The 20,589-nt window shown below is 45.1% G+C and overlaps 1 protein-coding gene across 3 annotated transcripts in view; it reads right to left on the reverse strand.

The window, feature by feature from the left end:
- The window catches only part of LRRC8D (leucine rich repeat containing 8 VRAC subunit D), a 53,453-nt gene extending 41,209 nt beyond the window's left edge, over positions 1–12,244 (reverse strand). Inside the window, exons 1-2 of one of the 3 annotated variants that reach the window (XM_032117620.1) lie at positions 12,057–12,243; positions 418–557 (exon numbers count right to left, since the gene is read on the reverse strand). The gene's annotated coding sequence lies outside the window, so the exon portion shown is untranslated. Of the gene's footprint in view, positions 1–417; positions 558–2,383; positions 2,598–12,056 lie in introns of those variants that run through there. The other 2 variants (XM_032117621.1, XM_032117623.1) reach the window with 2 other exon arrangements.
- Positions 12,245–20,589: the final 8,345 nt, after the last annotated feature.

The following is a 20,589-nucleotide window of genomic DNA, read 5'->3' on the forward strand; positions in this document are numbered from 1 at the left end:
CACTTAAGTCTCCCCACTAGAACAAAGAATAAAGCTGAGGAAAAACCTTCCCTCAAGACATCAAACTGCTCTTCAATATTCAAACATTTGTTAAGAGTACTCCTAGCCCATTCTTTACAACTTACGTGGAGCCTGAAAATGGTTGTGCAAACATGTACTGAGCTGTACTGCACATTAGATGTGCAAATCAAATACCCCAGGAAACGTTGCATTTGTTTATGTTCACCTCAGATCGGTTACAGAACTCAGATATATAACATGCACCCATGCCAGGCCCACAGATGTGGCTGTCCTTACTGGACCTCCATTGCATCACACATGTTAACAAGACCTTCTAAAGAACGTAACTTCTAGAACTAATGGTCATCCATAACTTAACTCTGCATCAGACAACATTTCCCATGACTGGCTCGGTACCTGATCAGGCTGTGCTTCTCCACCTTCCTCCTCTGGCTTCAGCTGGGCTGAGCGCTGGCTCCTGAAGGCTCCAGCAGCAGGAATACCAAGCCAGATTCTGATGATCACTTTCTCATTTTGACAAGCGCCACAGACTCCTCCTATATAAAAACAAACTGCTGTGAATGAAACTGGCCAGATAAAGCAGTCATGGTAGCGGGGGTCAGAGGAATGCCACTCTACAACACAGAAGACAAAGGTTACTCATCCTTTTGCTGACAGTGCTTCATCTCTGGGGAAGACTGAGCAGATCCTTGTTTTAATGACTTTGGAACTACTTTAAATGACTTGTCCTATTCTTGAAGAGCGCAGATCTCAAATGAGCAATTTGTCATTTCCCACATTCTTGAACATATTGGCTCATCCTAACTTAACCAAGAGCACTGCTATTTCTACATCATCACCTCCCTACAACACCACAAAAGCCAGACCAGACCCTAGTGACATGGCAGCTGCACAGTGCATGTGCTCCACACAGACACTTTGATGACACTTCAACTGCTGCATTACGGCCACATGCCAGGCAAGCAGACCACCTTGAGTCAAATGAACTACTTGGAAAATCCCAGGAAAACACCTCTATCCTCTCGGATAAACAAAATAGAGAAGTGGGATTGTCCCTCTCCTTCGTCAGCCCAAAACTTCCACCAGCCAAGACCCAGCATGGCTGCCTTCACCTCCAGAGACGCAGAGGCTCCAGGGCTGTGCAGAGCACACAGATGGAAAGCAACAACCCAGCAAAAAGACTCCAGCAGGTAATTCATGAATATTTATTTTAGTTTGCTGCTTATTAAGTATGCCTTGTTATAAATCAAGTATTTTACAGTAATTGCCTCCAATCAACAAACACAGGGAAAGCTGCTATGTAAACCAATGCCGTTCCATATCCAAAATGAGTGCCGTAGCAACAGGCAGGATTCTACAGGACTCTGGGTGCACAGCCGGCTGGCTGCCACTGCCTCCCTGCCCTTCTCTGCCCCTGGGGCTGCACCCCAAGCAGCACCACTGTGTGCCCAAGGCGTTCCTAGCACTGCCAACCACAGCACACTGTGCCAGGGTGCCAACACCAGGGCAGCAGGCACTCACTGCAAGGATAGCAAACCCCAGGTACATGGTACAGGTACAGGAGCAGCCCTCCAGAGCAGAAAATGCTCCACATCAAGGGACAACCAGCTGCATCCCCTGCTTCAGACCCCAGCCCATTGCCTCCATCCCAGCAGTGGCCACAGCAGAGATGCTCTGCCACAAGGGTCTGCACCCAGCACCAAGGGCAGTGCAGATCACTCACTTCAGCTGCTCCCAAACCACTGCAAAAAAAACCACAATCCAAGCCCCCGCCATGTCTCCCCCTAATTTTTTTCCAAGCCTTTTTCAGGGTTGGCACCCACTGGCACTCAGAAGCACACAAGAACAGCCCTGTGTCAGGCTTTCCACTGAGATCATTTTAAAGGTCAGCAGGAACCTGCTATTCCAGGTTTCTTCATAGCGGCAGAGACTCAGGATAAGGAGATGTGGAAAACTCTGTCAAATCCTCAAATAAAATATGCCTCCTAGACTTTCCTTCTTCAAAGGGCTCAGGGTGGTCAAGTGGTCTCAGGAGAAGTAAGTCTCTTTAAGCAGAACTAGATTTTTCAGAGACTCTTGTTTTTAAATACATGGAGGCAAAAACCTGCAACTAGATACTTTCCAAGGTCTATTGCACGCAGGTTCAGAACAGACCTTTGGATCATACTTGAGGTCTAACAGAAAATGTTCTCATAGCCACGGGGCCATTCACCTTGGCTGCTTCTGTAACCTTTTTTTTTATGAGTTCAGAGAGACACGTAAGAAGGGCCTAAACAGAGCTCATGCCCTCCAATCCCTCCTCAGCAGCCACTCCAAAGGCAACAAACCATTTCTGAAAACAGCAGGCAAAGGCAGTTCCCACCTTCAAAGTAGAAGCACTGTGTTTTTTGAGAATGTATCAGCATTTAAGGAAAGGGGCCAGGAGAGCTGAACAGCACCACCACCACACTTGGTAAGGCATGAAGAACAGGAGAGCTTGTCTTCAAGCGCTGAATCACAATCTGAAAGACTGCTGAGGTCCATCACCACCACCCTCCCCTTCCCACAACAGGCTGAGCACATGGATTGGATCATACCTGGAGGAGATGTAAAGGGAAACAAATAACAAAACACTTAAAAAATTTTCATTTAAAACAAACAAAAGAAAACAAAAACCAAACCAAAAATCAATCTAAAAGCAGAAAAAGCAATCACAGCAGTGCATAAGTAGATGTTTGGGCAGTGGCAAGACCAGTGAAGGGTTCTTCCCTGCAGTTCTTACCACAAAAACTCTCATGCATTTTGTTCCAAATCCCATTTGATTTATGCTACTTCCTTCACCTCCCTCTCCCACTTTTGAAGTGACAACCTCAATTTATTAAAACAAAGCAGCATCTTTCTTACAGAAACATCTGCTTTGATACAAGAATACACACCCACTGATGTAGTCAGTATGTGGGACTGTGGCTATGAAGGAGATTAAATAAGGAGCACAGGCACCACCTCTCTTTTAACCTAGTCACCTCTGGCACTCACTCACTTCAGTACTTTTCTTTCAGGGCCCTACAGCATAGGGAAAGACACCAAATTTACACTGGCGTGTTGGCATCAACCAGTGCCAATTTAATCTGAATCACAGCCAGGCACTTGGCACTTCAGGCATAACACGTGCAACCTCCAAATGCCACGTCCTATATACAGTAGCCTACATGTGGCTGCCTCCATTTGTACAGTCACTTGATCAAACATCTTTTCCATTAAGGAGAACAATACTTCTGATGCTTTTAACAGGGAAATAATCATTGTTGACAGAGTGAAAGAAAACCCAACAATGCACTCAGAACAAATCATAATGAACTCTGTAAAGAAAGGAAAAGGAAGGAAGTCAAAGTATTTTGGGGAAGAAATGGGAAGAAGTAGAGATTTTGGAAAAAACCCCACCAACAACTTCAGCTAATTAAATAAGTGAAGAAGTTCCCATCATTAGGGGTTTAATTTCAGCAGAACTGAATAATTCTCAGTTCTACATATATCTCCAAGTACCCAGACAACAGCAGACATTTGACAATCTCTTCAGTTAAAATGCCATCTTCCTCCCTTACTGCTGCATAAGAAAAACAACAAACCACCAGACAGGAAAAGTGTCATGCCATCAAGAGAGAAGAAAAACCCCAGCACAGATACCTACTGTAGAAATACTGTCAAAAGTAGGATGTAATCTAACTGGATAAATACCTGATGTTGCTGCTATCTCTGAGTCAAGTTTTGCAATCAGCTGAAGCCGATTTGTGGCTACCCTGCTACTTAACATTCCTGCTCTCTCCATGGTGTGTGCCTGGGAGAGGCATCTTGCCCGAAGTACAGGGTGGGCTGGGAGGCAGGACTTCCCCTTTCAACAGCAGTGCAAGCTCAAATTTGCTCCAGCTGGTCTTGAAACCACACTGCCCTCGGAAAGCACCTTAGGCATTGCTCCTGCTACATGGGAGCCTACAGGATCCCACTGCTGCTCCCTGCAGAGTTCATTGTCCATTCCAGGGCCTTGCTGCAGATTTTCACATAACACCCAACACCCAACACCCCCCTTAATTGGCAAGCTCACTGTAATTCCTCCCTTCTCTTGGTGGCCACCTCCTCTTCCCCCATCCATGAGCCAGAGGCTGTGTGCAAACTTCTCCCCACTTCCTCTCCTCTGCTGCAGAAAGCAGGAATATAACCAAGACATCAACAAATCAAACCTTGCTGGTCAAGCAGGCAAAACTTCTCACTGCTACAGCTAACTCATTGTTCGACCCACAGGCAGTAAGAGAGGGGGCTGCTGCTGGTAGCTCTGGTATTACACTCTCTAGCAGATAAGCAAGCCAGATCTAAGATTTTACAAGTTCAGACAGCAAACAGGTAAATAATCAGACACTGAAGAAGTCTTAACATGGATGAGGTGACAGAAAGCAGCAGCTGTCAGAGTGTGGAGGGCCATCATCCTCTTCATATATAAAAGAAACAGCAGAGAAGGGGCACTCTGCTCCTCATACTGACCAGCTGCACACTGGTTGTTTCCAGGCTGCTCCAGGCCACTGTGCACATGGACAGACTACAGCCTTAAAATACAAACGAGGCACGTGCAAAACCATTAGTCAAAACCAGGCTTGTACCAATTCAACCTGTAAGGTTCAGGTACCCATTACACTTCCTGCAGTGAATTTTTTCAAATAATTTGCTTTCAAAGCTGACTCCAAACAGGAAAAACTTGGCCATTCCACTGTGAGCTTGAAAATCTTGTTTCTGGAATGAGGCAGACTCAAACAAACAGAATTCATACACTTTCCACTTGTAGAACAGAATATATAACCTCATGCTTTATGATTTTATATTTACTCACACTTCTCTCCACAGCTTTGTTATCTTCTTTTCTTTGCCTCACTTTTACTATTTTCTTTTGTATTTTTGCATGTTTCTCATGTTTTTATTTTCAGGAGTTACTGTCTTTGCTCTCCTGTAACTCTGGCCTCAGTGGTTTCTTTCTTTAAAATTTGTTTGGACTAAACTGATCAATGCTTATAAAGACATTCTTAAATTCACTTCTCAATCTAGGTACATCCCTAATTAACTTTCACTAAAAATAAACATAGCATAAATACAAGTTTCAAACACTAGAAATAGAATCTTGTCCAAACCTGTGCATTTTTCATTTCCTGATTTATTATTAGCACGATTTTGTTTCAGTCTACTCCTTTTTTCAAGAACACTTTTCTTCTATTATTCTTCTGTTAAGACACTTTCCTACCCACTTTTCATTGGGACACCAGCACTGGTTAAACTCACAATTTCTGCAGCACCAACAAGCATTTATGTATCTGCATTTCTTCAGTTCCTTGTTTCCAGAACCAACAGATCTGAAAAGGAGAGGAGCAAATCTATCAAGCCAGTTTTCCCTTTCTCTCTGCTAACAGTGCCAATAAGGGAAAACTATGAAGAAATCTAGTATGGGTTATAAACCAGCAAACATTATTCTAAAAAACTCAAGCACATGAAAAGTTTTATTTCCCTTGTGTCAGTTCCTCTGCTAAGCTAGGTAGGTTAGGCTTTGTTTCTTAATTTAATTAGTCAGAAAGTACATAAGTTTCTGGATGGCAGCCACTGAGACGAACCCTGTATGTGGACTTCTCAGTTTGTATTTTTAAACACCAGTCAGATTAACTGTGAAGGCTGGTTCCTCCGTGCATCTTTGATGAAGGCAATTGCTAATGCATGCGGAAAGTGTGTGTAACCACAGTGGTGCTTGGAAACAAAGCAAGCCAGTGCACTACCTCTAACACTGCTCACTCAAGTTTAATGCAGAGACTGCCACTGCTATCCTGCCTTTCCATGATCTGTACACAAACCACCATTTACAAATATGCAATGCAGACTTTTTTTTGCCATTATTCACTGATATTTGCATCGGCTTAGGGGACAAATTTATACCAAACAATCCAAACAACATCAACTTAACACTGTGTTCCTCCATCCAGGACTGCAAAGGCAACAAAATGTCTATTACATAACACTTCTGTATAAAATATTAATTTTCACAGAGGAAGCTCTTGAACCGAAAGGTTATTTTCAATGATTAACAAATCAGTGTTGTATAAGCTTAGTTATTTAATCAGTGTATATGAGACAGACAACAAACCATACCTTTTATTGGCACAACATGAAAAAAAAATGAACTTTCTATGTGCACACATCAAAATACATCTGTTCCTAGCACATAAAGATTCAGCAAGACTGCACACTGAGGTAATTGCAGGCATCAGCATTTTTTATACAAGTTCTCATACCAGCTGAAACCATGTAAGCTTCCTTTCCTTCCAACAGATGAAGAACAGGTAGATATTCAGACATCATATTCATATACTCATCCCATGCACTTGTTTTCTCCTTAGTGCAATAATCCCAGGTTGGACAATCACTGCAGTGAAAGTAAAGTTCTTCAAAATTTTTTCCACACAAAAAATCCTCATTTTTAACAGGCATGCTGGTATCTGTGCCACTGGCCAGACTTGAAAACACTAGAGGTGTGGCAACCCTGGCTTCTGTAGGACCCAAGAGCAATAATGAATACCTTTTATAAAGAAACTTATCTCAATGCTGACTCCTAAAGAATAAAGTTCAAGAGAGGAAAAAAAGACAAACCTATCTATACCTTGGCTGTGACTTTGTAGCCATGAGGTTGCATGAGGACAGGGAGGAGCCTGACTCACTGCTTCATCAGAAGGACTACGAAGGGCCTTCATGTTGGGTTTTTTTTTCCTTTCTCTGTGTATCTTTACATACGGAATGCAGGGAGGAGGTTCATCCTGAGCATCACTGGTCTCCAGCAGATGGTCTCATCATATTTACCAGCTCCATGCGAGTGTCACAGGTGAGACATCTAAAACAGCAACAGACACTTCGGTCTGCCTCATCCATGGTCCATCCCATGCAGGGGAAATCCCATGCAGGGGAAATCAACAGGAGTTATGATTCAGACAGAAAAATCCTGAGCAAATTAACAGAGAGATTTTGAAACTCCAGTTTGAGAATTGTGCAATTTTTTTTTTTTCAAATTTATATGAACAGCAAACAGTTTGGAGAGGTATTTGACAGGAAAAGGTAACAACAGCATTTAACTATTTGTAGCACCCACCCCTTAGCTCTGAGAAATGTTCCACTGCAATTTTCTGGTCTTCAAAGGAGAGATGCCTAACTGACAAAAAGACCACATACAAAGGGTTCTTTTTTTTTTAACACTAACAAGGAGCAAGGCAGATCTCAAGAACCAGACTATTCCTTCTTCTATTGATCACACAATACAAAATGCAAGACCACGATGAATAAACACAAATGCTAGCCTCACCCACTGCTGGATGTCACATGCTTTCAGCCTGCATATTTCTTTCTGCTGCTTAATCATAGTTACCTTCAAAAAAAAGGGCCTCGGAAAAGAAAAAATATCTGAGCAACAACTATCCTTCCTCCTCCCCTAAGGGTGGCTGTATTTTACACCACGATTGCTGCTCAAGTCTTGAATGTCGCAACTACTTCAGTCTCGGAACAAATCACTTCTGAGGAAAGAACTCAAGTGGAAAGAAGGAAAATTAGTTTTGAGGCTACATGAACAATGTGGTTTTGTATCCTGATTTATACTTGAAAAGGAAGAAGGAAAACGAAGGTTTTTCTTTTAAAACAGTTCTAACACACAAGTCCTTGGCGCAGCCATATTTTCTTCCCATACTACTGCTTGCCTCCAAGTGTTGGGCAAAAGTGGCATTTTGCTGGCTTGATTTCAAGAAAACAAGTTTTCTCCTTCCAAGGATATCTCCCTGAACATTCTGGCAGCTGCTACGTGAATGTCTTTTCACTTCTCTTCCTCTCCATTTCCTGAAGGGGGACAAGAACCTGTTCTTGCTACGGCTGAAGAGAATATAGGAATAAATGAAAAGAGCTTCAATTCTTTTAATTAAATAAATTTGTGGTGAGAGAAAGATTGAAGCACTGTCAGTTAAAATTAATGATGTGGAAATTAGTACTACTGACAGTACTAGGTGCCAACTTGACTTGTGACGCACTTTTTCTTTTTAACGTGCCAAACCTAAGACGATGCTCAAGAAGTTAAACACTAGAAATCCTGGCTTTGTTCTTTCCTAAATTTGTTTGTAATCTCTGAGGAGAGAAATTGTCTGGCAAGCAATTGGTACCTATTCTTTGTTATATGCTTAAAAGAAAATTGCACTCAATTTGCTCAGACCAAAAGATCTTGAGCCAAACCCATCCCCAATGCAAGCAAGTCACACTTTTAAAAAACATAGCTCAAAGTGCTCTCAAGGTGAGAGGCACAGGATAGCCTTGAAACAGTGATTACAATTGCTTTCACAAACTATAATGCTAGTAGCTGCTAGAAAACTGCATTTCACAAACATATTTCTTCGTATTTCAGCCCTGTGTAGACCCACAGCACCTCATCATCACAGCCAAGAATAAACACTTCCAAGATCAAGCACCACTAGCGTGACCCCAGAGAGCCTCATGCATGCATGTGGACTCATGGAACTATACATACATGGAAAATCAGTCATGGACACAAGTCTTTGCATGGTGAAGTCCACCGACTTTTCATTGTTTGTTAAAAAAAACATGCTTAAAATGTCAGTTATGAAAAAGCACAGACAAGTCTTTATCTAAATGTAAGGTTTCTGCGGAAAAATGTTTCCACTTTTCTTAACAGAGCAATAGCTTTTTCTTTTTATGTTGGTTAGGATATAATCATCCCACCACCAAGAGACAATAAATAAATAAAAGCAGGAAAGAAAAAAAAAAAAACAAAACACCACAAAAGGAGAACTGTGCAGCCCTATTTCAATACTAGCAAGAAATGGAAAAATTTAAATAGCAAATAGAAACTGAAATAACAGGTTTTGTTCTTTCCACTTAATGTTACTGTGCTATTATATGTAATATCTGAGCATAACAAATATTGCTAATTGTGTTTTATGATACTTAGGGATCTACAGCAACTTCATGAATTAATTTGAAGATAAACATTGCTTTTTGAAAGGAAATGAAGACCTTCTGAGTTCATTATTTTGTGAAATACTAACTCTGGAACTCCCCTTTTTTTTTTTTTTTTTTTTGGCACCCAGTTGAGAAACTTGTTTACTGAGTTCCCTCATGTTCCCCCATTTGTGACTCAAGCTACTTCTCAGCAAAACAGCTGTCAGCAGCCCGACACAGACTAGGTGCTTTAAGCCTCAGGACACTAATTCAGTGATCAGAGTGTCCATGTACCTGTATCAAAACTCCCCTCTGGCTCTTCGGTGTGCGGGAGAAAGCAAAGGGAGACCCTGGGCTGCGGTGCCGAGTCAGCACTCTGCCTGCACGGCATCCCCGGCCAACCCTCAAGTATGCTGCAGAAGCAGGACCTGAGACAGCCGCTGGTGCCATCAGAGAACACACAGCAGGTAACAAACTCAGCCAGAAGCACAGGGCCTGATTCAAATTCCACTTACTCCCACCAGCTTTAACAGACTTTGAATGGGACCTCAATACACAGAAGGAATGGGAAGACCTAGAGAATTTAAAAGAATCAACTTCAATGCAGCAAACTTCAGTACAGTCCCTTCTTATAAAACTGCGCCAAGCCACAACACACGTAGCTGCAAGTGCCTTTGACCACAGGGATGGACATACCCTTTTCTCCACTGCCTTTTATTCTCTTATCCTCCTGTCACTGGCAGGACTTACTGCAATCCCAGCACAAACACCATTAGCTTTTTTCCTCCCTGTCCAGGCACGCAGTCAAGAAAACTGTCCATAAACAGGAGGCAGAGCTGTGGTATCTCTGTACCACCACCTATGTACTGCTACACAAGAGGAGGCAACAGGCACAAAGGGCTAAGAAAGAACTGGAATACAAGAACTGTATTTCAGGTGTACAGCTATGTGTTAGTACAATGTTCACTAGTTAATCTTTCCAGGGCAAGCACCCAAGTGCTTTCACTCCCTCTGCGTTGTTATTATAGGGGTTGGTTCCTATTAATAATTACCTTCCACTGACTGCAGCACACAGACTTTCTCCATTGCTGGTACTGCTGCTTAGAAATGCTTTTCCAGATCTCAACACACCAGACAGATTACCATCCCCTCAAGGATGTCAGGACTGGTAGAGATATCTGTTGCTCATACCTGGATCTTACAAAACAAATGACAGCTTAATGCTGCTCCCTTCCCCGCACAACCTCACATAGCCATTGTAAACTTTCAATCTTTTGTGCTGAAGTAATCACAAATAACAGCATCTATTTAATATTCCCTGCTATTATGTGCAAGAAAACAGACACAGCAAACAGACAAGTGGTTTTGACACTAAGCAATATACAGGCAAAGCACCAAATGAGTTTACTATAAAGGCAATGCCTGCCTAGAGACACAGGAAAAAATTGTGTAAAGAAGATACAGCCACAGAAGCATATTCCTAGGTCAGGACCTCATAAATCAGTTTCAACTAACAATAAAAGGTTTATAGGGCATTTGTAAGGCACAAAGAACGAATAGGATCCTGGCCCCAAGTAAGGCTTGGTAAATTAATTTAAGATGGCAATCAAGAGCAAATAACATAACACTAACCCTACCCTAAGTTTGAAGAAAAGGGGTTTCCTTTGCCTCCAGGAAGAAGTGAGGGGAAAAAACAAAACAAAACACCACCACCAAAACCAACAAACAAAACAGAAATAAAAGAAATAAAAACAACACAGAGAAAGGGACTTAGCTACCCCATCTGGCATGAGAGTGCTTTTTTGATAGCTCAGAGCTATGGGTTTAAAATCTCAGCCCTGTTCATGCAAATTTCTCACATCCTAAAACCCTCTCTTCCAAACAAGGGGGCATAGCCATTCCCCCACTTCAGTTTTAGAGGCAGAAAATATTACCCTTTCCTTTCATGGTGACAGACATAGTGCTGAAAAAAACCAAAATACTTCCCTATAGTGTTTGGGGTTTTTTTAAAGCTGTAATTGGCCAATGCTTACGAGTGGCAGGTACCCCAAAGTGCTCCCTGCACCAGCAGCTGAGTCAAGTAAAACATCACTTTCAGCACCACCATTACAGGAAGTACTGCTAAGACTTCGCCACCAAACAACACCACCACCACTACCGTCCTCCATTTTCAAGTCTGAGTAACCTACCTCATGGCTTTTACACACTGGGAGCGTCCACAGGAGAAAGTGTCATGGGCTGCAGGCGTGCTGTAAACGCAGAGCCTGAATCCCCCCCAGTGACCGCAGACCAGCTCCCCTAAAGGATGCTGAGCAAGTCACAAGCCTTCTGCGTCTGAATTCGTGTTTGTTTAAGAGCAGTGGCAGCACTTGTGACGGGGGGAAATGGAGGTTACAAGACAAGAGCTGCTGTGCCAAGCTCAGGGATCCTAAAGGAGCAGGAATCGGTATTGCCACGTACTGGGGAGCAGGGGGAAGGGAGGAGACGCGCCTCGAAAAAACAGATTATTATCTGACAAGGGCTAGTTCTGCCCTGAAGATGTGCTTTATTGACTGGCTGGGCCCCCTTTAATCTGCGTGTGCTGCAACACGAAGCACAGCTGACCCCACACAAAAGCCACACAGCTGGCGGCCCCCACAGGGGCCGGATCTAACCCCACTGGCCTCGAAAGGGGCTCGCAGTTCCAGCCGCATTCCCCAGCACCACGCTGTACTCCCAGACCCGCCGCGGGGCCGGCCCCGCTCTGGCCGCTGGCCCCCCGCCCATGCGGGCACGTCCTGCGTGGATGCGCATCCCGCGGGAGAACACCGCGACGAGCGCAGACGCCCCCGGGTCCCGCCGGCAGCTGCGTCCCCGAGGCACACCGGCGCTGGCGGCAGCACCAGCGAACCGGCCCAGGCCGGTCTGCACGGAGAAAAAGATAAAGAGAAGCGCGACGGAAAGCGCGGGGAGGGAGCGGCAGAAGTGCCGGTGAAGATGCCGCCCCCTCCCCGCGGCCCCTCCGCCGCCTGCCCGACCGCCTCCCGCCGGCCCCGCGCTCGCCTCACCTCAGGGACGGCTCTGCGGGCTGCGGACCCCGAGAGCCGCCCGGCCGAGCCGAGCCGTGCGTGCGGCGGGGGCGCAGAGCTTCTCCGCGGCGGTCAGTCCCGCGGCGCTGCCATGCGGGCGGGCAGAGGCGGGGCGGGCTCGGCTCCTAGCAGCGCCCTGCAGCGCGCACCCGCATGGCTCGGCGTGCGGACAGCACCGGCTGCCGGCGGCGGCGGGGCCGGCGGGGCGGCGGCCAATAGCTCCCGCGGCGCCGCGCATGTGAGGGCCGGGCTGGGCCGGCTCCGCCCGCTCGCCCCCCGCGCAGCCGCCGCGCTCAGGTGCCCGCGGGCCGGAGCCGCCGGGGCTGCGCGGTAGCGCTGGGACGGGGCCGAGCGGCGCGGCGGGAGCGAAGCGCCGGGCGGTAAAGCCCGTGCGGCGTTCTCGGTGCGCAGGTAAAAGGAACGTAGTGCGAGAGCCAAGTAAAACAGCGACAAGTTCAAATTGCGTGGCTTAATTATTAAAGCACCATATTGGGGAAGGAGGAAAGTTACATTATTTGTCTATCTTGAGCCCTTGAGGGAACCAAGAAGTCGAAAGCAGCTTTAGCTTGGGCAACACCGCTGGGATCGCAGGGACGGATTCCTCCACGGCGGCTCTAGAGGCTGAACGCAGCACACTGAGGAAGAAGGCGAACTGACCCTGATCCTCACTCCGAAATCCATTAGAATTTTTTTTTCTCCTTTAACTGAAAAGCCACCGATATCCTTAAATAATTCTTGAACACTGAGCCGACAAGTGACTAGACCTGCGGGTTTTTTTAACTAGAACTAGATGTAATCTCTTACCTTTGAAAGTATATTGGTCTTAATCAAGAATGGAATTTAAAAAAAAAAGAGAGAGAGATATACGAGCTCATCTTTCCCGTATTTTATTTCCTCCCCATGTCTTCAAGAACTGGAGGAGATGGGAAGTGATCTTTTGGTGCTTGTTCAGAATAGCTTTATGGCCCTTTAAAGATTGAGAATTTCCCCTTTATATTTTTAAATGCATTTTTAATCAGACCTTCTGGTCTAAATGACTGTACAATGTATCTCAGGTTACAAATGAAAGCACTTCTTAGCAACAAGTCACTTCTGAAACCAGAAAAAATCAGGCCAGCTTGTCCTGCTCTCACCTGTTCAGCACTATTTTCATACCAGAGTTTTCATTTGGTGGGGAATTTTAGCAGAGCTCAGATTTAGTCTAATGAGCTGTCAATTATTTTAAGCTTTGATTTTTAATACCTTCATTTGGCCTTTTAGTTATTTTCTTCCCTGAGATCATCACTTGTGTTATTTTTGGCCAGCATTTTAGACCTCACTGTTTCCTTAATAAGGTGATTTTATTATCTCTTTACTTACTTCTGCTCTGACCCACTGGCCAAGGCACATAGGGGGTGTAATACTGGGGCTCCACGGTGTGGGAGAGTTAATAGAGATAAAAGCAGCCCAATCTGGTAAACATAAAGGTAAGTGAAAACAGATAATAACAGGAGCTGCTGTCTGGGAAATCCTGACCCGAAGGCAGCTGGCAGAGAAATTCAGGCAGAAGAAAAAAGGATATTTTCAAATGCCAGAGCTGGTCAGAGCTGGCTGAATCCACATTCACTTAGCAATCAAGATACTTTGCCAAGCTGAGGCACACCAGCAAAACAAACAAATGGCTCTGGGGACCTGAGAGAGAAGACACCTGGAACTGGGCAGATCCAGATGCGATTAAGATTCCCTTTTTGACAGGGCAAACACAAGTATGAAGGACTTACCTCCTACAGAACATATGCTGGGTTGCTTGTTTGGTTTTTGTTTTGTTCTTTTTCTTCACTTGTTTTGATATGTGTTTAAAGGTAACGCAAATGGGTTTTAATTTAAACCTCTCTACACCTTCTCTTTCAAGCTTCTCTAGTAGAGACCTCTCCCACTGTTTCAGGTTTGGTCTTCCCCAGGCTCAAGTCTGAGTGTTTTGGGCAGCTCTTTCTAGATTGGTGTTTCTGGCTCTGACCGCCTAGGATATGCTGAGGCGGGACAGAAAAGAGAGGAGGGGAATTATAAGTGTAAAAGAGCTCAGTTTGGGGCAAATACAAATCCCAGTTGTTCTGTTATCCTACTATAACCGATAGGCAGAAGCACAAGTCAACCAATTCCAAGTTACTCCATGTGATAAAAGAGATGCCAGAAAACAGAGGCTGTGGGGGGAAAATGGTTTTTTTCCACTTGCAGAGTTTTGACGTTGGCCCTTTACAATTAAATAAACTAATATTGTTATTTTGATTTGTGGCTCAGAGAACTGAATTAGTGATTACATTAACAAGCAATAGCAATGCAGCCATATGCCTCACAGGATAAACCAATCCTGTTTGGTTTTACAACTGCATTTTAGTTTCAATTTTTCAAATTCCATAACCTGGCGTAGCCAAATATGTAATATTTTTCAACCTTATTGTTATCCTTATTCTCATATCATTAAAAATTTTTAGAAAATATCAGCCCTCCAATACAGTCATGGTTTTGGCCAGGTTGAAAGATGACCATTTATTCTGAGATGATTTCCAGTACTTTCCCTCTTTCACTCAAACAGCCGTATTGTGCATCTCATATATGCCTGTGTGACATTGTCCAGCAGGTGTCCAAGTTCAGTCCAAGGGAGCCAGGTGCAAAAGGAACACCAGCAGAAGGTGAACATAAGAAAGAGATGGTGTCAAAAATAGAGTGCGCCAGTGGTTCGTCAGAAAACAGTGAGAAGATTCCACACTAGGAAATACTTCCGTCCCTTGAGCGGGCTGACAAATTTTTCTCCTAAGCAAATTTAAGATGAAGGGGAATTTTGATCTTGTGGATTGGACAAGATAACCTTTAGAGGTGCCTTCCAACCCAAACTATGCTATGATTCTATGATTAAGAAGCAGATGAGGTAGTTACTTGGGAAGAAGTGTGGATGGCTACATAAAAGAGAGAGACAGGCAGGGAATTGGCTTTCCCTTGTCCAGAAACAGGGCCATTTGGCTTCATGAAATGGGCAAAGCATGAAGGGGAAAACTCCAGTTTAAATACAGAGAAGGGTGCATATGAGTCACTTCTCTTGGCTACTAGCCACTGGTTTTCAAGAGTGTTTTTAAGTGCTGAACAGTTCAGCCTGTGGTGTTCACCCAGGACACATGGGCAGGAAGATGGAGCTGGGGATGCAGTCAGGCTTGTCAGCCCCGATCTGCCATTGCCACCCCCCATGCCCCTTAGTGCCACCCCTGTGCCGTGTGCCCACCGGAGCAGCGGTGAGGCTGACTTTCCAGGCAAAACTGGGCTATGTGTTGGCAGCTGGTTTATTGTCCTGCAGGCAGATGTTGGCAAGGGCCTGCTCTGCATATGCCCACAGCTGGCTGTGGAGAGCCAGCCATGGGCTGTGGGACTCAGAGGCTCTGCACTTGCAGAGAGGAGAGGGAAGCCTGTCACCCGAGGGCTGTGATCCTGCACTACCAGACTGCTGCAGTTCAGTCTGCAGCCCCATCACCAGGACAAATTGTCAAAGCTTTCAGAAAATCTAACCAAATTATCAGACAATCCTCCTTTAGATACATTTCTACTGACAATCCCAAAGATATTGAAGAAAAAAAGCATGTTTTTCCAATATAAAAAGCATTGCAAAACTCTGTCCCTACTAGGTTCATTTGTAATTCCATCTATTTTTTAAAAAATTCCTGCTTTTTAAAAAATTCCTTTGCCACTATATAACTCTATTATAAACAATTATCCAGACACATACTACCACTTTTTCTGAAGACACTTCACTATTATGCTTGTCTTCAAACACCTGGCACAGCAGCCTCTGTATTAAAAGCACAGTGACTCCTGGAGGCCTTGCAAGCCAGCCTATTCTGGCTGGGATTCTCCCAACTTCTGAACTTCTTGGCTGGAGAAAAGTCACTCCTTACCTTGTCTTTGTGCTGAAAAAAGGAGGGAATGACTGTTCTAGATAACCAGCAGTTTCTAATTACATCCAGAACTCCACGATGTGCTCACCAGTTCTTTTATTTCATTTATGATAATACGTCAGTCACCCAATGTGCAGTTCCATTTCTAAAAATTTGGGGGATGAAGCCTCATTCTTAGCAAGTACCTTTGTATTTTGAAACAAGAGCAGCAGCCATGATGGTGTGCATTGTAAGCAGCGTGTGTTATCACACTGCAGCTCAGCAAAGTTTTTCAAGTAATGGCAGGAACAACACATGCTGGCGTCTTCTGATTACACAGAAGACCTAGTTTTCATGAGTACTCAAATATCATCCAGTGGATATACAAACAGATGGCCAATCTGGTTCACTCTCTACTTATCAATAAAGGACTATAAAGTCAAAATACAGAGCATCATATGAGATGGTAGGAAGGCCATAAACTGAACTGCAGGCAAACCTGCCCTTCACCTGGCAGCTTTCCTGGGCAGGGCTTTATTTTAGCAGAAACAAGAATAAGGTTGTGCATTACTTGGCCAGCTGAAGGTAGAGCCTTGTGTCAGTCAAATGAAATGGCTGGTAATGTGGATCTGTATACTCAGAGCCCAGCTCAGCAGAGCACCAGGTAGGAATCACTGCTGAGATGTTGAGTACCTTCAGATCTTTAAAGCCGGCGGGCTGGGAGCAGGGGTTAGTCTTTGCTAGTCCACTTAATCTTTTTAGCTCTTCCTATTTTCTTAATTTTGCGCTTTACTGCTTCTATGATCTCTGCCTCTTCTGCTCACCACCATTTCCACAAGCATGAAATGCTAAGCATGGAGACTGACTCGGAAATAAAAATTAAAAACCTGTCATAATCAGAATTAGCAGGATAAGACTAAAAGAAGTTTTCAGCTGTCACACTTTGTCCAGCCCTGCTCTCTGGAACAATCTCCCTGCTTTTCCTGGGACATTTCAGTCTGTCATTTCTTCCTTCAAATCATGCCTGAGAGCCCCTCTTTCCCATTCAGATCTCGATTGGCTTTCTCAGTGAAATGGCTGTGGCTCCATGTGCAGATGGAGTGATACAAAACATAAGTGCCCTACCTGGATCTAGGACAATGGTGGCCTTTAAAGAAATGGCAAGCCAGTTATCTTCAGAGTGCTGAGCTATACCTGTGGTAGCACTTAACCTTTACTTCCCCAATCACACAGGTACAATAGTTAGAGCTTGCTGATTTTGTTACTTCTTTAGAAGAAGTTTCCTTAAAATAGCCTAGCCACAAGGGCATAATGAGGTGCACAGCTGGGCAAAGCTTTCTGAGCAGCGGGAGGAAAAAGAAAGAACATATGTGGGACCAAAATGCTCTGAGCCTGCAGATGACTGATCTCCAGTCATTCACATGGCTGAAGATTAAGGACTCACCCAGCTAGATCAGGAAAAAAAAACCTCAGACAAACAACCCCCCCCCCCCAAAAAAAAAAAATCCCAAAACAAACCCAAAACTGAAACCCCCGCCCACCACCACCAAAAAAACAACAAAAAACCCCAACCACCAAAAAACCACCAAAATTTGAGGAATATCAGGCAAAAACAGGAGGGGAAAAAAGGGATAAAGGAATAATATATCATTTCTTTCTTACATGCTGCATTTTCTCTTCTGCCTTCCTATTTTACCACAGAGCAAAGAAACCACCAGTCATTCTGTAGAAGGAGAGTATGGAACTCGTATTTTAAAATGGAGCTCCTTAATCAGGGGCCCAGAGGTACTTGGAGCTTGTTTTCCACATCAAGAACTGCAAAAGGGCTGCTCTTTTTTTGTGCCTGGGAGCCTGGGAACCCAGACTTGCCAACACAGCACTAAAAGAAGTTGATTTTGCTTGAAATGGGCTATATTAATCTTTTTACTTTAAATGCAGCACATTCTGCTAGTTATGTGTACATATTATAGGTCAAACAAAATCAATTCTCCATTCTAGCAATTCTACCCAAGGGAAAACATAGCAAAAACATGATATAAATTCACCTCTGAAATCCTCTTCCCAATACTTTTTCAAATACAATGACAGTAAACTGAAGTATTCTAGTCACTAAAAATTCTACAATTAAATATCCACTGTCAGTCTAGCATCACACTATCCACTCTAACATTACACACCTTAAAGATTCCAAATATTCCTGTGATTCCTATGCACAGCCACCATGGCATGCTAATTTTAAAACCTGCTTCATCTCCTATTCCAAGCACTGATACAAAGCAGGAGTGTTGCACACACATGCAATGACAGCGAAGAAGGTTACTGTAATGTCCAAATAATTTGTTTTCTCTGCATTTAACTTGAATATAAATTAACTGGAGAAAGCACTGGTAATATTTTTATATATTAAAGGGCATGCAGAGCAGCAAATTCACTGCCAATGCTGTATAGCCACCACAAAACATACACCTCCCCCAGCCCCAAACACCTTCAACTTATTACCATTTGGAAATAGGTAGAGGGAGAAGGAAGGTCTGATCACGCCTTAACCCAAAATAACGTTTCGCTTTGTCAGGTTAATTATATGTTCTGACATCAGAAACTGAAATTAGCAGGCGATTTTCCCTTGGGTTGCCCAGAGACTGTAGAATGAATCATGCCTGCTCTTGTGCTGCACCCGGGACCACAGAGAACAAGGGATGGAAAGACCAACATACTTATTTCCTTGCTCAGATCTCTGTGGCTCAAGAGCCATAGCCACGACCTGGCTTTGTAGGGGCTGTGATGTGGCTGGCTGGTATTGCTGTCATCCCAAGTGTGGCAGAAAATGGCCATCAACTTCCAGTGGGTGCATTTCCACTGCCACAAAGGCATATTCACTGCTTTCCTTTGATCCTGGTGTGAACCCATGGCACTAGAGTTTCCCAAAATGTCACTGAGACTGTCTGAAATTAATTTGACATGAGAACAGTGTTCAACACGGGGCATTCTCCTCGGAAAAAAATTGCAGCCAGACCTTTTAGCACTGAAATACACAGAGAACACTCTCCAAGTAACTAAGATACCCCCCTCCTCCTCACAGCTATTTAGCACAGGATATCCTGAAGTTAGCCTAAGTCTTAAATCTTAGAAAGTGCACCCAGACACATCTTTTGCTTGTCTCGTTCTTGTCTTTTTATACCTAAAGTTCTCCTGGCATTTTGTTTCCATGGTGGCTGCTTTTCAATTACTCCCGTTCTCAGGCCCCTCTTCCCCTCATCCCTTTATGCTTTTAAAAGCTCCCTACCTGGTGCGGCAGAGCAGCCTGCAGTTACCTCTGTCGAACCCCTGCCCGCCTCCCTCCTTCCTGGGGCTGCTCCTGCCGGGCTTCGCCTGCTCATTTTCCTCTCCCGGAGCTCCCTCTGCTGTTGGATGCAGCTGCGAGCGCGCGGAAAGCCCGAGCGCTGCTGCGGGGCAGGATGGATCTCCGGCGGGGGCAGGATGGATCTCCGGCGGGGCAGGATGGATCTCCGGCGAGGCAGGATGGATCTCCGGCGGGGGCAGGATGGATCTCCGGCGGGGGCAGGATGGATCTCCGGCGGGGGCAGGATGGATCTCCGGCGGGGCAGGATGGATCTCCGGCGGGGGCAGGATGGATCTCCGGCGGGGCAGGATGGATCTCCGGCGGGGGCAGGATGGATCTCCGGCGGGGGCAGGCAGCTCCCGGGATGAGAGCAGAACGGATAGCATGGCCTGTCAGGGTCAGCCTCCTCCTGCCAGCTACCTCCTCGTAAAGGCAAAAGGAGCAGCATCCTTGCTGGACACTCTGCAGAGATGTTCCTTCTGTCCAAGTGTCAGAGCATTAAGAAAATTGGCCTTTGTGTTTTGTCTCCAGCTGTTTAGCGTAAGGCATGAGCACAATGGTGTGGAGTAGCTGCAGACCCAAACTACTGATTAATTACAAGAGATACTACAAGAAAGGAAGGGGAAACTGCCAAAAATTAATGAGTGAAAAATAAGGCCTCAGCTTGTGACAAACATGTGCTTTTTCTGCCTACTGTAGGCAGACAGGCCTCACACTGACAGCCCTGTTGGAGGGCACCTACACACTGCAGGTACCTGGAGGTATGTGCCAGCTGCAGCAGGCCATGCTGAGCCAAGACATGGGAGATTTAAGCCCCCAGCCCCATGGCACATGGGCATGAGGGACAGGAAGGGGAATGCTCACTGTCCCATTGCTCTCTGCAGAGCTGTCCGCTCGCCATGTGGTACACAGACACCTCACTGCTGGCAAGATGCTCAACAGCTCTTGCTCTGCTGGGCTTTGGGATGCCTAGGACTGGAGAAAGAGAGCACAAGACATGCATTTAGCAGCAGTGAGGGGGCCGGGCCTCAAAACCTGCCAGTAATTTGTGCTGGTTTCTGCAGGGGCAGAGCCCTGCTGCCCTGGTGCCCAGGGATGGTGCATGGCTCCACTCCCACTCTGAGGAGTGTGACACAGAAATGCACAGAGCTGTCCCCTGCTAACGCTGCCACGTTGGCACACTTGTTGCATTTTCCTTTGTGTGTTGCCATAGGAACTGTAGCACCAGCATCTGCTCCTGCTGCTCCCTGCCATGCTGCCTCTGCATCCCACT

This window comes from Corvus moneduloides, chromosome 9 (genome assembly GCF_009650955.1).
Source record: "Corvus moneduloides isolate bCorMon1 chromosome 9, bCorMon1.pri, whole genome shotgun sequence".
Lineage (NCBI taxonomy): Eukaryota > Metazoa > Chordata > Aves > Passeriformes > Corvidae > Corvus > Corvus moneduloides.